The 15,322-nt window shown below is 47.0% G+C and overlaps 1 pseudogene; it reads right to left on the reverse strand.

Moving 5' to 3' along the window:
- Positions 1-4,165: 4,165 nt before the first annotated feature.
- On the reverse strand, positions 4,166-8,725 carry LOC138074154 (chromobox protein homolog 1 pseudogene; annotated as a pseudogene).
- Positions 8,726-15,322: the final 6,597 nt, after the last annotated feature.

Genomic DNA, 15,322 nt, shown 5'->3' on the forward strand with positions numbered 1-15,322 from the left:
TTGGGGTCTCACCCTCTCCCCAGGGTGCTGGTCTGTCTCTTTTCTCAGTTGGTGCTGCCAACATGGTCAACAGTGACGCACCCACAGCCCTAGTGGCCTTTGATGGGTCAACAAGGCCAGAATCTTGCCCAGAGAATGGACAGGGAGCAAATCCACAGTGAGGAGGGGGGCTGCTGGCTGGAAGGGGCGGTTCTGGGTCTATACTGTGCTCTTATCTGTTAGGGGGCCTCTGGCTCTTGGGATGAAGTGAGAGCAGGGAGGCCTTCAGGGAGGAGGAGTTAGGGTCAGGTCAGGGGAAGGGAAGCAGAGAGAGGGTTGCATAGCAAATGTCATCTTATCCTATGGTACTCAGAGGACAAGGCGGATCTGAAACGCTCTTCTGTGGGGACTTGGCCTCCAGTGGACCCCGGTGCCGTCTAGAGCAGGTGGCAGACCCGTGCTGACTAGCTCTGGTTGGCGGCAGGTAGCTTCCTGGTTGCTAGAGCCACACTGAGGCTTCAGGGTTCGAGGGACTTCCTGTGAGATGCCACGGTGCAAGAGGAACCTCTTGGGGGCACACGGGAACACAGGTGACGATCCCAGGGCTGGCGAGGACCTGAAGTGGATTCATGGAGGGGCCTTCTGTCAGCGTTCTTTGATCTGTTCCTGCTGCTCGCACTGACTTCTTGGACTGCTGAGCTGACTCCCCTTCGCGGTCCAGGCTCCATCCCCATGTCCATCTTTCCATCTCTCTTGGTATCTTCTGTTCACACCTGGGGACAGCTGTTTGGGTGGAGCTCTCCCCAGCTGTGGATTTCACTGGCTGTGGGCTAGGCTCCCATTGGCTACCTGCGATCAGGTGTTCTCTGCTGTCCAATCAGCTGTGGCCATGGTGGCTCTGACCAGCCTGGGGCTGCTTCCCTGGGTGAGCCATCTCTATAGAGGTGAGCCCCCTATAAGGGCCCATATTCTGGGCTCGCCAGTACACTCCCTGGATTCCAACCAGTCAGTCGGGTTCCTGGGCCATCCAGCAACACCCCGACTCCTTTCTTCCTTACCTAGTACACACATTATTATGTTTTGTTATTTTTTAAAGAAACAGCTGCTTTTTTAAAGTTTTTTTTTTTTTTTTTTTTGCGGGGGGGGAGGGGGAAGACTGTGTGGATCACAATAAACTGTGGAAAATTCTTCAAGGAATGGGAATACCAGACCACCTGACCTGCCTCTTGAGAAACCTATATGCAGGTCAGGAAGCAACTGTTAGAACTGGACATGGAACAACAGACTGGTTCCAAATAGGAAAAGGAGTACGTCAAGGCTGTATATTGTCATCCTGCTTATTTAACTTCTGTGCAGAGTACATCATGAGAAACGCTGGACTGGAAGAAACACAAGCTGGAATCAAGATTGCCAGGAGAAATATCAATAACCTCAGATATGCAGATGACACCACCCTTATGGCAGAAAGTGAAGAGGAACTAAAAACCCTCTTGATGAAAGTGAAAGTGGAGAGTGAAAAAGTTGACTTAAAGCTCAACATTCAGAAAACGAAGATCATGGCATCCGGTCCCATCACTTCATGGGAAATAGATGGGGAAACAGTGGAAACAGTGTCAGACTTTATTTTGGGGGCTCCAAAATCACTGCAGATGGTGACTGCAGCCATGAAATTAAAAGACGCTTACTCCTTGGAAGGAAAGTTATGACCAACCTAGATAGCATATTCAAAAGCAGAGACATTATTTGCCAACAAAGGTCCATCTAGTCAAGGCTATGGTTTTTCCAGTAGTCATGTATGGATGTGAGAGTTGGACTGTGAAGAAAGCTGAGCGCCAAAGAATTGATGCTTTAGAACTGTGGTGTTGGAGGAGACTTTTGAGAGTCCCTTGGACTGCAAGGAGATCCAACCAGTCTGTTCTAAAAGAGATCAGTCCTGGGTGTTCTTTGGAAGGAATGATGCTAAAGCTGAAACTCCAGTACTTTGACCACCTCATGCGAAGAGTTGACTCATTGGAAAAGACTCTCATGCTGATAGGGATTGGGGGCAGGAGGAGAAGGGGATGGCAGAGGATGAGATGGCTGGATGGCATCACCAACTCAATGGACGTGAGTTTGAGTGAACTCTGGGAGTTGGTGATGGACAGGGAGGCCTGCTGTGCTGCAGTTCATGGGGTTGCAAAGAGACATGACTGAGCGACTGAACTGGACTGAACTGTGGACCATTTTTAAAGTCTTTATTGAGTTTGCTAGATATTATTTCTGTTGTTTAGGTTGGTTTTTTTAGGCACAAGGCATGTGGGATCTTAGCTCCCCTACCAGTGATCGAACCAATGCCCCCTGCTTTGGAAGGTGAAATCTTAACCACTGGACTGCCAGTTCAGTTCAGTTTAGTTCAGCTGCTCAGTCGTGTCCAGCTCTTGGTGACCCCATGGAATGCAGCACGCCACGCTCCCCCGTCCATCACCAACTCTTGGAGCTTATTCAGACTCATGTCCATCAGGTCAGTGATGCCAGATGCCACCCAACCATCTCATCCTCTGTTGTTCCCTTCTCCTCCTGCCTTCAATCTTTCCCAGCATCAGGGTCTTTTCCCATGAGTCAGCTCTTCACATTAGGAGCCTAGAGTATTGGAGTTTCAGCTTCAGCATCAGTCCTTCCAATGAATATTCAGGACTGATTTCCTTGAGGATTGACTGGTTGGATCTCCTTGCAGTCCAAGGGACTCTCAAGAGTCTTCTCCAACACCACAGTTCAAAAGCATCAATTCTTCGGCGCTCAGCTTTTTTTATAGTCCGACTTTCACATCCATACATGGCTACTGGAAAAACCACAGCTTTGACTAGACAGACCTTTGTTGGCAAAGTAATGTCTCTGCTTTTTATTAATTTATTTATTTTATAAATCTATATAGTTTTATTAAGACAAAAAACTGACAGTGTTGATATGAAGTTTACATTTACACGCTTGAAAATTACAGTGGAGTTCTAGTTGCAGATCAAGATGATGTCAACAACTGATGGATCTCATGACTCAAGACAGCGTTTTGGCTTTTAGTTAATTCTCAGGATTAAAACATTTGTTTTGTTTCAAAGTGAACCACTGCCCCAGTATGAAAATTTATCTTCTCCTGAGACCAGGGCTTTTGAAATCATTCAACTCTTGACCCTGTGCTGTCAGTGACTGAACCCTGCCCCCAGTGGTTTCAAAGTTCAAAAAACAGAGGCTCCAAGAGTTTTCCACCCTATGAGCACCGGGCCTTGTCTTTCCCTACTCACTTACCTCCTTTTCCACTCTCTACCCTTCCCTAAATACTTCACCAGTGGCTTGGATGGAGAAGCTGATATTTGTAACTTCACAATAGGAAAAGAAAGGGTCTTCCTGTCAGTTTCATGAGTAGCACCTCTAAGACAGAAAGATCTGCCTGTGTATACATCCCAGTAAGACTTTTCCTCCTCAAGCGGTTTCCATCCCCCAAGTGGCAGCTTTGGTAGCTTCTTGTTCCTTTGTTGGGAACAGCATTGAGCTCAGGCAGGGAATACCTTGGCTTCTAAGTTTCAGGCACTCACAGCTTTTAAGCAGTCTCTCTCAGTGCTCATTTAGGTTGCCAATGACATTTTTTGAAAGGATACAACATTCTGGACCCTGAACCCAAGCATCATTGGTTGTTCTTTCCTTTGTTTCACCGTTTCCCCAAATTTTAACAAAAATGATCCTAACCCATCTCCCTTCTTTCCCACCCCAACCCACCCACCCCAAATAATACACCAGTAATAGCCAAAAACTACACACATGCTACGCTGTAAAAATGCAGAGCTAACACTATCGGGAAGGAGGCTGTGCGGTTGTGGAGATGCTCTTTGAAGATCTTCAGTATCTCTTGCTCTCCCACATCCCATTCTACGTTTTGTCCTTCTTAGAAGGCCCTTTGCTTTTTTTTTTTAAGCAAAGTTCAGAACGGGTTGCCTTGAAACACTGACCCTCCTTCCCCTCCACCGGGGTGGGTGTGCAAAGTGTACAGCGTGGAGCGGCTTTGAAGCCCCTGGGCTGCTGTAGGGCACAGAAACGATACTGGCTCTTCAAAGGACATCTTCTCAAGCCACCTTCACGGTGTCAAGACAAGGAGAACTCCTTCTTCCCCCACTTGAAACCCACAGTCAGATGTGACAGGCGCTGGTGTTCAAGAAAGTTAGTTCTTATCGTCTTTCTTGTCATCATCCTCTGAGGAGTAAGAATGCCACGTCAGCCTTTCCTCATGGAAGGATATGACAACCTGCGGGCACTTGACATCGGCTTCCTTGGCAGGGACCAGATCAGCCTCACCAGAGTTCTTCCATTTCATCAGGGACATGGGTTCTCCACTGGGGTCCGTAGCTCCAATAATCCGCTCTGGTTCCAAACCCCGGGCAAAGCCTCGTGGCTTTTCTGACTCTTCTTTCTTCCTCTTTGGTTTGCTCTCCTCCCCCTTATCTTCCGAATCAGAATCAGCTTTGCGCTTGCCTCCCTCTGATTTATCTGTCTCGTGTGCTGTTTTCCGTGACTGCGGAAACTCAGTAATGAAGTCAGGGCAATCCAGGCGCTCTTCTGGTTCCCGCGTGTTATCCTCACCTGAGAAGCCCTTCCGCTTTAGGAGATGCTCCACCTTGCCCTTTACCACTCGACGGTCTAGAACTTTCCCACCCCTTATTCTTCCTCCTCCTCTTCTAGCACCTCCTCCACTTTCTTCTTGTTTTGTTTCTTCCCCGTAGTGCCCGCCAGCTTTCTGGTATAAAGGATGACGCTGCTCAGAGCAGCGCCCGCGAGCCCGAGAGGAATCGGTGCCGCGCTACGGGCGGGTCTGGTCCGCCGGCCGGGGGAGTGGCAACCAGAAAGGCAACAAGCCAGGTGACCGCTGTCGAGCCCCCTCCCTGAAGCGGCGTACCGCAGGCCCCTGCCAACGGCCCTCCCTGCAGACGAACGAAAGCGCTGTCTCTGCTTTTTAATAAGCTGTCTAGGTTGGTCACAGCTTTTCTTTTCAAGGAGTAGATATTCACGGAGGGGCCTTTTGTCAGTGTTCTTAGATCTGTTCCTGCTGCTTGCGCCAACTTCTCAGAGAAATTAAAAGAGCACGCCTTTTGGAGTCCCCAAAATAGTCTGTCACTGCTTCCATTGTTTCCCTATTTGCCATGAAGTGATGGGACCAGATGCCATGATCTTCGTTTTCTGAATGTTGAGCTTTAAGCCAAGTTTTTCACTCTCCTCTTTCACTTTCATCAAGAGGGTTTTTAGTTCCTCTTCACTTTCTGCCATAAGGGTGGTGTCATCTGCATATCTAAGTTATTGATATTTCTCCCGGCAATCTTGATTCCAGCTTGTGTTTCTTCCAGTCCAGCATTTCTCATGATGTACTCTGCATATAAATTAAATAAGCAGGGTGACAATATACAGCCTTGACATACTCCTTTTCCTATTTGGAACCAGTCTGTTGTTCCATGTCCATTTCTTACTGTTGCTTCTTGACCTGCATATAGGTTTCTCAAGAGGCAGTCAGGTGGTCTGGTATTCCCATCTCTTTCAGAATTTTCCACAGTTTGTTGTGATCCACACAGTCAAAGGCTTTGGCGTAGTCTATAAAGCAGAAATTGATGTTTTTCTGGAACTCTCTTGCTTATTCGATGATCCAGCGGATGTTGGCAATTTGATCTCTGGTTCCTCTGCCTTTTCTAAAACCAGCTTGAACATCAGGAAGTTCATGGTTCACACACTGTCGAAGCCTGGCTTGGAGAACTTTGAGCATTACCTTGCTAGCGTGTGAGATGAGTGCAATTGTGCAATAGTTTGAACATTCTTTGGCATTGCCTTTCTTTGGGATTGGAATGAAAACTGACCTTTTCCAGTCCTGTGGCCACTGCTGAGTTTTCCAAATTTGCTGGCATACTGAGTGCAGCACTTTCACAACATCATCTTTTAGGATTTAAAATAGCTCGACTGGAATTCCATCACTTCCACTAGCTTTGTTCATAGTGATACTTCCTAAGGCCCACTTGACTTCACATTCTAGGATGTCTGGCTCTAGGTGAGTGATCACACCATCATGATTATCCGGGTTGTGAAGATCTTTTTTGTACAGTTCTTCGTGTATTCTTGCCACCTCTTCTTAATACCTTCTGCTTCTGTTAGGTCCATAGCATTTCTGTCCTTTATTGTGCCCATCTTTGCATGAAATGTTTCCTTGGTATCTCTAATTTTCTTGAAGAGATCTCTAGTCTTTCCCATTCTGTTCTTTTCGTCTATTTCTTTGCATTGATCACTGAGGAAGGCTTTCTTATCTCTTCTTGCTATTCTTTGGAACTCTGCATTCAAATGGGTATATCCAAAGGAACCTCCAGGGAAGTCCCTATATATAGTTCTTAGCCTGTTTTCAGGTAATTAATTCAATATTGGTCTCGATCCCGACTGGATTGACAATTGGAGGGCCCGTGGCCCTTCACACACACACACACACACACACACACGTCCTAGGCCAAGGGCTCTGCCTCTGGAATTAGACTGGATCACTTAAATAAACCTATCCCAACACAGCAGCAGCAGTCATGTACATGTAGTGCCAGTCACAATTCTATGTGCTACCTGGACTAGCTCAGTAATCCTCAGAGGAAGGTCCATGCTCATGCCCATTTTAGAGATGGGGAAGGTGAGGCTCAGGGAGCAAGCAGTGGTGCCCGGCAGCAACTGACTCAGACCTGTGCTCCCTGCTGCTCCTTAGCCGCTTGGCCCTCAGGGCAGGTAACTGGGTATCTCCAGGTCCCAGTTTTACTTTCTTCAAAAGTGGGATAAGAAGATTTAACACAGAAAGTGGTCATAGAAAATCAGCACCTTTCAAACTAAAACTCAACCCCTGGGTTGACTTTATCGTCACCGACAGGAAGCAGAGTTCTGTTCTTTTGGTAATAAACTGGGGTTTTCAGAGTTGAATTTTTGATGTCCAACTTGCTCGAAATCAGCTCCCTATTTGGGCCCGTACCTTGCAGGCGGCTTCTACAGATTGATTCACAGGTCCTGGGAGCTGAACTTAAAGGCTTGAGTTTCACTTGAGATTCTAATCACATCTGTGACCTTTGTATCAAGTGTCTTAAGGAAATAAAATAAAACCAGAAAGACAAGTCCTAGAATATTTTATGTAAAGCTGCACTGTCCCTATGGCAACCTCAAACCAGAAATGATCCCCGAGCTCCTGAAATGTGAAAAGTCCAAACTGAGATGTGTCATGAGTCTAGAATTCATATCTGAATATGAAAAAAAAGTTAAATATCTAGTTAATAATTTAAAAATATTGATTACGTGTTAAAATTATATTTTGGATCTATTGCTTAAATATAATACATTTCTGTGTGTGTGCTAAATCACTTCAGTTGCATCCGACTCTTTTCAATCACATGGACTGCAGTACGCCAGGCTTCCTTCCTTGTAAATGGGAGGGGTGTAGCCTGCCAGGCTCCTCTGTCCAGGAGACTCTCCAGGCAAGAATACTGGAGTGGGTTGCCATGCCCTCCTTCAGGGGATCTTTCTGACTCAAGGATCAAACCTACATTCCCTGTTTTGGTAGGCAGTTTCTTTACCACTAGCGCCAAGCTCAAAATATATTATTATGATGGCTAAATGATATCCCACAAGGATATTACCTCTTAACTCCTGGAATCTATAAGTGTTACTGTAATGGGAAAAGGATCTTTATTGCAATTGTGTTTCAGTTAAAGATTTTTTTTGGCTGTGGAATCTTACTTCCCTGACCAGGACTTGAACCCATGCCCCTGAAGTGTGGAATCTTGACCACTGGACCACCAGGAGTGTCTTCAGTTGAAGATCTTCAAATAAGGAGATTATCATGGATTCGCTCAGTAAACCCTAAGTGAAATCACATGTTGTTGTTCAGTGGCTCAGTCGTGTCCGACTCTTTGTAACCCTGTGGTCTGCAGCACACCAGGCTTCCTTCCTTGTAAGTGGGAGGGGGGCGACCACAAGCCAAGGAAGCTGGAAGAGACAAGGAACAGATTTTCTGCTAGAGGGTGGGGGGAGCTCAGCCCTGCTGACACCTGGGTTTCACACTTTCAGCCTCCAGAACTTGAGAGAGTTAAGTTTCTGTAGTTTTAACTTCACCAAATCTCTGGTGATTTATTACAGTATTCTGGCGGAACTCAAACAGTTATTGAAATTAATTTCACTGTTTCTTTTTTTGTTTTTAAACATGACTGCTAGAAAATGGTTACTTACGAACGTGGCTGGCCCTCGTGGTGACCTTGGACCTTTCTCCAAGGAAAGGAAGCCACCTTTCCTCTCTGGCTCCTTGTTCAACAAGGCGTTGAACCAGAGTCACACTTCTCATCTGCAGTTCTTGGGTCTCTGCGGATCCAGGAAGGTGGCTGCCGATTTATTTTTAGGTTGGCAGTACTGGTTAAAGATATCTTTGGTCTTTGGCTGGATTACATGAACTAAGCACTCTCTAGAGATCCAACCAGCAGTTACACGTGTCCTGTGGACATGCAGACCCTTTTAAAAACACAGAAAGACATTTTGTTAGTTTCTTGGGGCTGCTGTGACAAACTACCGCATATAAACAACAGATTTTTTTTCTCTAGTAGTTCTGGAAGCCAGAGGTCTGAAATCCCGGTGTGGGCAGGGTTGGTCACCTCCGGGGGAGTCTCTTTTCCGCCTCTTTCCCAGCTTCAGGTGTCAGCTGGCAGCCCTTGGTGTCCTTGGCTTGTGGCCACATCACTCCAATTTCTGCCTATATCTCTACGTGGCCTTTCTTCTGAGTCTGAGTCTCTTTCTCTGTTCTCTCTCAAGGTCACCAGCCATTGCGCTGAGTCCACCTCAAATCTGAGATGACCTTAACTTAATTAAGGATCTAGGTGATAGTGAAGGATAGGGGAGGTATGGTGGGACTGGTATGCTGCCGTCCGTGGGGTCACAGAGTGGGACACGGCTTAGCGGCTGAACAACAACAAATTTAATTACGTATGCAAAGACCCTGCGGTGGTTAATTTAATGTGTCAACTTGACTGGTTCACTGGGTGCCTAGATTAAGCATTATTTCTGAGGGTGTCTGTGAGAATGTTTCTGGATGAGATTAGCATTTGAATCAGTGGACTCAGGAAAGTCAGACGCCCTCCCCAGCGTAGGCGGGCTTCATCCAGTCACCAGGGCTGAATGACGATTCACCCTTCTTTTCCTGCCTCCCCGGCTCACTCACTTCCCCAGCCCTCAGGCTGAGGTTTAAACCATTGACTCCCCTGGTTCTCAAGCCTTTGGACTTGGATTGAACTATGCAGTTTTCCGGGTCTCCAGCTTGCAGATGGCAGTTCACAGGACTTCTCAGACTCCATAATCACATGAGCTAATTTCTCATAATAAATCCCTTTAGAGGATAGATAGATAGACAAACTCTATATGGATTATATAGAGATACCCAGGTGGTGCTAGTGGTGAAGAACCTGCCTTCCAGTGCAGGAGACTCAGGAGACTCGAGTTTGATCCCTGGTTTGGAAAGATCCCCTGGAGAAGGAAATGGCAACCCACTCAAGTATGCATGCCTGGAGAATCCCATGGACAGAGAAGCCTGGCAGGCTATAGTCCATAAAATCACAAAGAGTCAGACATAACTGAAGCCATTTAGATTATATCTATATAGTTATATAGTCAAACAATCTCTCCTCTCTCTCTGTCTTCAGTATATGTATATATATATATAATATATATGTGTATATATATATATATATATATATATATATATATATATATACACATGAATGATTTGATTGATGGTTGATTTTTTGGGGTGAGAGGTGTCTGGTCTTTATTGTAGCACTGAGACTCAGTAGTTCTGGCACTCGGGCCTAGTTGCCCTGCAGTCTGTGGGGTCTTAGTTCCCTGGCCAGGGATTGAATCCATGTCACCCGGGTTGGAAGGTGGATTCTTAACCACTGGACCACCAGGGAAGTCCCTGATTTTGTTTTTTATTTTGTTTTTCTGGAAAACCCTAATACAGACCCCATTTCCAAATAAGGGCACATTCACAGGTGCTGTGGGTTAGGACTCAGACACATCCTTTCTGGGGACATTATTCAACACCCTACAGACATGTTACCTCTGTCTTTGTAGAGGCTGGACTGCAAAGGGGGCTCAGAGCATGGGTCTGCAACTCTGCGGATCAGGATTTGAATTCTCCACTTGTGATCCTGTTACTATTGCTGTTTTTCTCCCTGGAACCTCAGGAATCTTCTATGAAAATTGGAAATCTTGGTGTTATGAGTATTTGCTCCAAAAGATTGTTGTGAGACCTCTCTTTAGCTCTTAGGATAAGTTACCCTGAAGCTGCAACACTTTGGTCACCTGCTGCGAAGAGCCGACTCACTGGAAAGAACCCTGATGCTGGGGAAATTAGAGGACAAGTGGAGAAGGCAGCGACAAGAGGATGAGATGGTTAGATAGCATCACCAACTCAATGGATATGAATTTGAGCAAACTCTAGGAGATAGTGGAGGACAGAGGAGCCTGGCAGGCTACAGTCCATAGGGTTGCAAAGAGTCATATGTGACTTAGCAACTGAACAACAAACAGCAAATACTGTTTGTTCTTATTTATAATAAGATGTTGGCCTCCTGAAAGGCCTTATCAGGGATGTTATTCCTTCTCTGGCTTTGATTAGGACATGCCTTCTCCCCTCATCCCACACTCAGTCACCCTGAGCTCAGGGCCAGTCTTGTGTGTTCACACAGGGTCCTAAGCTTGGTTAACTGCTCTGCTGTCTTCGTAATAACTTCTGAACAAGGGACTTTGCATTTTCATCTTGCACTGAGGCCCACAAACTTGGTAACCAGACCGGCTTGAGGTCACTGTGCTTCCTGTGTCTGTAGCCGTGAGGGGTAAGAATTTTCCCCTCTGGTCTGAGTTGGTTCAGTGGCACACGGGATGATGGCCCCTCTAAGAGGAATCTTTCTGAACTGGGTCTTGGGCACTGGAAAACATGGGCTCTAAGGATCAGCTGATGGGGTGGCAGCTGTTTCACCTGGAAGAGGAGATTTGGGATGGACCCAGCGTGTCCTCCAATTTCTGAAGGGCACTGGGGAGAAGAAGGGAATAGCAGTATTTTCAGTGGCCCAGGAAGGCAGATCCAGCTCAGTGTAAAGGAAGAATTTTGAACAGAGAGTTGTGCAGGATGGGAATGGCTGACTTCCGTTCAAACCTGAGCTCTGTCTGGAGGCTGAGAGCACGGGCTCTGTCTTGGGGTATTTCCATCTCTGCCTAAATCTGTGGCCTTAGAGAAGGTCATTCAGAGCCCTGAGTCCATTTTCCCATGTAGGAAACAGGCCCGAGAATGCTCCCTAACATATAAAAGAAAGGCAAATTTACAGGTACAGTGTGGAAAGGAAGCCTGGTTCCTGGGAGGTTACCTAATGCTAACAGCTGCCACCATTGCTATTGTCGCTCTTGTTATTATTACTGGAAGACAGTGAGTTCCCCAAACTGGCAGGGTTCGAGTGGAGATGGCCCAGTCGGGACTTCCAGAGATGACCCTTGCACCAGCGCTAAAGGAGGAAGTGACCTCTTTGCCCCCTGGACAGTTTCAGCATCTGGCATATTTGGAGGATTAGTTTAGAAACCTACAGTCATAAAAGACTGTCTTTGTCCTGGAGGAGAGGGGGTGGTGCTTTTTTTGGTGGAGTGGAAGAAGTCTGGGGGCCTGGAGGCTGCTGAAGCGGGAGGTGGGGGTGTTCCCATCGTTCTTGCCTTTGAAAACCTCAGCCAGCTGTCCCCTGAGCCATCGCATGCTGAGCATGATCTCAGGAATGCACAAGAGCCCCTCCAGGGCCTCCCATGAAATGGGCTCCCAATGTGTCTGAGAGCCGGACACGGGAAAACAGCATCGGTGGGGGGCGTGCGTGGGAGAGCAGGCTGGCATCTTCCACTCGATGTGAGCACCCCGGGCAGGGAAGGGCCTCGACCCTGGCTGATCCCGGAGCCTCTGTCTGGAGTCCATGCTTGGGCTGACTGCCGCTTCCCTGGAAAAGTCTTGGCCGTGGTTCGTGCTGAGACAAACATATCTCCTCTCTCCTACTCACTCCGCCCGCTCCTCTTGGCTATGTCATGTCCCCAGGCTGTTTCCAGGAACTGCTGATCCTGCTTGACTGCATCAGTGCCCGGATCTGAGGCCCGGAGCCTAGGAGCAGCAGATGGGGTCCATCCAGGACACGCTGGGTCAGAGCTCGGAAGAGCCAGAAGGGTGTTTCCTTCCCCGGAGACAGACGAGGATGGGAGCCACGGCCAGCCCCAGCAACTCACCAGCGTCTTGTGCACACAGGCAGGCAGTCCATCTCCCGACAAACGCTGACCCAGCACAGCTCTATGCAGACGCCGCTCTAGGTGTGCAAATACAGCCACAAACAAAACGGCCACCTTGGCTTTTCTGTTTCATGGAAAATTAGCCATTTTAAAGTGTACAATTCAGCGACATTACGCCCGTTCATATTGTTGTGCACCCCATCACCACCAACCCTCTCTGAAACATTTTCATCTTCCTCCGAGGACACTGCGTATGCATCAGACCATCACTCCCATGCCCCCTCCACTGCCCCCTGGCCACCATCTGTTTTCTGTCTCTGGATTTGCCTCTCCTGGATATTGCCTATGTCGACTTAAAAAAAAAGATGTACAACTTGAGAGTTGTGAGTTAAGTTTTATTTGGGGCAACATGAGGACTGCAGCCCAGGAGGCAGCATCTCAGAGAGCTCTGAGAGACTGCTCCAAAGTGGCAGTGCAGAAAAGTCAATATATAAGGTTTTGGTAATGGTATGGACCTAACAGAAGCAGTACGTGAACTGTGAACTTTCAGATGTTCAAGCTGGATTTAGAAAAGGCAGAGGAACCAGAGATCAAATTGCCAACATCCGTTGGATCATCGAAAAAGCAAGTGAGTTCCAGAAAAACATCTATTTCTGCTCTATTGACCATGCCAAAGCCTTTGACTGTATAGATCACAACAAACTGTTGAAAACTCTGAAAGAGATGGCAATACCAGACCACCTTACTTGCCTCCTGAGAAATCAGGAAGCAACCGTTAGAACTGGAGATGGAACCACAAACTGGTTCCAAATAGGGAAAGGAGTACATTAAGGCTGTATACGGTCACCCTGCTTATTTAACTTCTATGCAGAGTACATCATGAGAAATGCTGGACTGGATGAAGCACAAGCTGGAATCAAGATGGCCAGGAAAAATATCAATAACCTCAGATATGCAAATGATACCACATTTATGGCAGAAATCGAAGAAGAACTAAAAAGCCTCTTGATGAAAGTGAAAGAGTGAAAAAGTTGGCTTAAAAGTCAACATTCAGAAAACTAAGAACGGGACATCTGGTCCCATCACTTCATGGCAAATAGATGGGGAAACAGTGGAAACACTGTCAGACTTTATTTTTTCGGACTCCAAAATCACTGCAGATGGTGACTGCAGCCATGAAATTAAAAGACGCTTACTCCTTGGAAGAAAAGTTATGATCAATCTAAGCAGCATATTAAAAAGCAGAGACAGTACTTTGCCAACAAAAGTCCATCTAGTCAGGGCTATGGTTTTTCCAGTAGTCATGTATGGATGTGAGAGTTGGACTTTGAAAGCTGAGCACCGAAGAATTGATGTTTTTGAACTGTGTTGGAGAAGACTCTTGAGAGTCCCTTGGACTGCAAGGAGATCCAACCAGTCCATCCTAAAGGAAATCAGTCCTGAATATTCATTGGAAGGACTGATGTTGAAGCGGAAACTCCAATACTTTGGCTACCTGATGCAAAGAGCTAACTCGCTGGAAAAGACTCTGATGCTGGGAAGGATTGAAGGCAGGAGGAGAAGGGGATGACAGAGGATGAGATGGTTGGATGGCATCACTGACTCAATGGACATGAGTTTGAGTAAACCCCGGGAGTAGTGATAAACAGGGAGGCCTGGCGTGCTACAGTCCGTGGGGTTGCAGAGTCAGACACGACTGAGCAACTGAACTAAACTGAACTGAAGGGTTCGGTGAAGGGGGAGTTCAGTGCCGTGAAGCACTCATTTTACAAAAGGTTTTGTTAGTCATGAGGGTCTGATGTCAACATGAAGGGATTTACTTCTTCTCTAGATTTGAGGAGATGCAAGGATTGAGATCATAAAATCTGTTCCTAAAAACATCCAACTATCTAAAGATCTGTCCCACCAGATTCCCTGGAGCACAGAGTGCCTCCCTCCACCCTGAACTCCCTCAGGGGTTGTTGAAGGTCATCACCTATAGCAGCAGGGGGTTCAATTTCCGTGGAGGCAGATGGCAAAGGCCTTGTTGTTCGGTCATTGGCAGTGCTCTTGGGAAGTGCCAGTTTGTAGTTGGCACCTAGCCAGAGAATCACACAGTAGGTGGATTTCTGTGTCTGGCTCCTTCTCTTGTCTTGAAGTTTTTCAGGTTCGAACTGTAGTCTGTATCAGTAAGCCATTCCCTTTAATGGCTGAATAACATTCCATTGTGTGACTAGCCAGTCTTTTCTGGGTAGTCACTGGGCTTTACACCTGAGCAATCCTGCTATTTCTCATCAGGAAGAGTTTCCTGATGTGGAGAAGCTTGGAGAGAGTGGAAAGGACCTTATATTACACTTTAAATTATTTAAAATTTAAAAAAATGATTTATAAAAGAGGGCTTCGCTAGTGGTCCAGTGGTTAAGACTCCGTGCTTCTATGCTAAAGGGCACGGGTTCAATCCCTGGTTAGAGAACTCAGAATCCTCAGGCCACATGGTGGGGCCAAAAATAATTTAAAATTACACAGTAAAGGTTGCTGCCTCTTGAGTGCCTGCCACGTACCAGCTCCTGTGGGCCTGGTAGAACAGCACTGACTCTGTGACAAGAATGTCCACCTTGGACTTCCCTGGTGGGGCAGTAGATGACAATCCACCTGTCAATGCAGGGGACACGGGTTTGATCCCTGGTCCGGGAAGATGCCACATGCTGTGGAGCAGCTAAACGCATGGGCCACGACCACTGAGCCCACAGACTGAAACTACTGAGGTCTGCATGCCTAGAGCCTGAGCTCCACAACGAGAGAAGCCACCGCAATGAGGAGCCCACACACAGCAACGAAGAGCAGCCCCTGCTCACCGCAACTAGAGAAAGCCCATGCAAAGCAACAAAGACCCAGTGCAGCCATAAATGAGTAAATAAATTAAAAGAATGTCCTCCTGGACCAAAGCTCAGCTGTAGGACCCAGGGCAAGTACAGCTTCCATCTGGGCCCCACATCTCAAAAGTGGGTCTAACAGTCATCTCTTCTCAGGAAGGTTGAATATCATGACG

The sequence above is a fragment of the Capricornis sumatraensis genome, chromosome 1, assembly GCF_032405125.1.
Source record: "Capricornis sumatraensis isolate serow.1 chromosome 1, serow.2, whole genome shotgun sequence".
Classification (NCBI taxonomy): domain Eukaryota; kingdom Metazoa; phylum Chordata; class Mammalia; order Artiodactyla; family Bovidae; genus Capricornis; species Capricornis sumatraensis.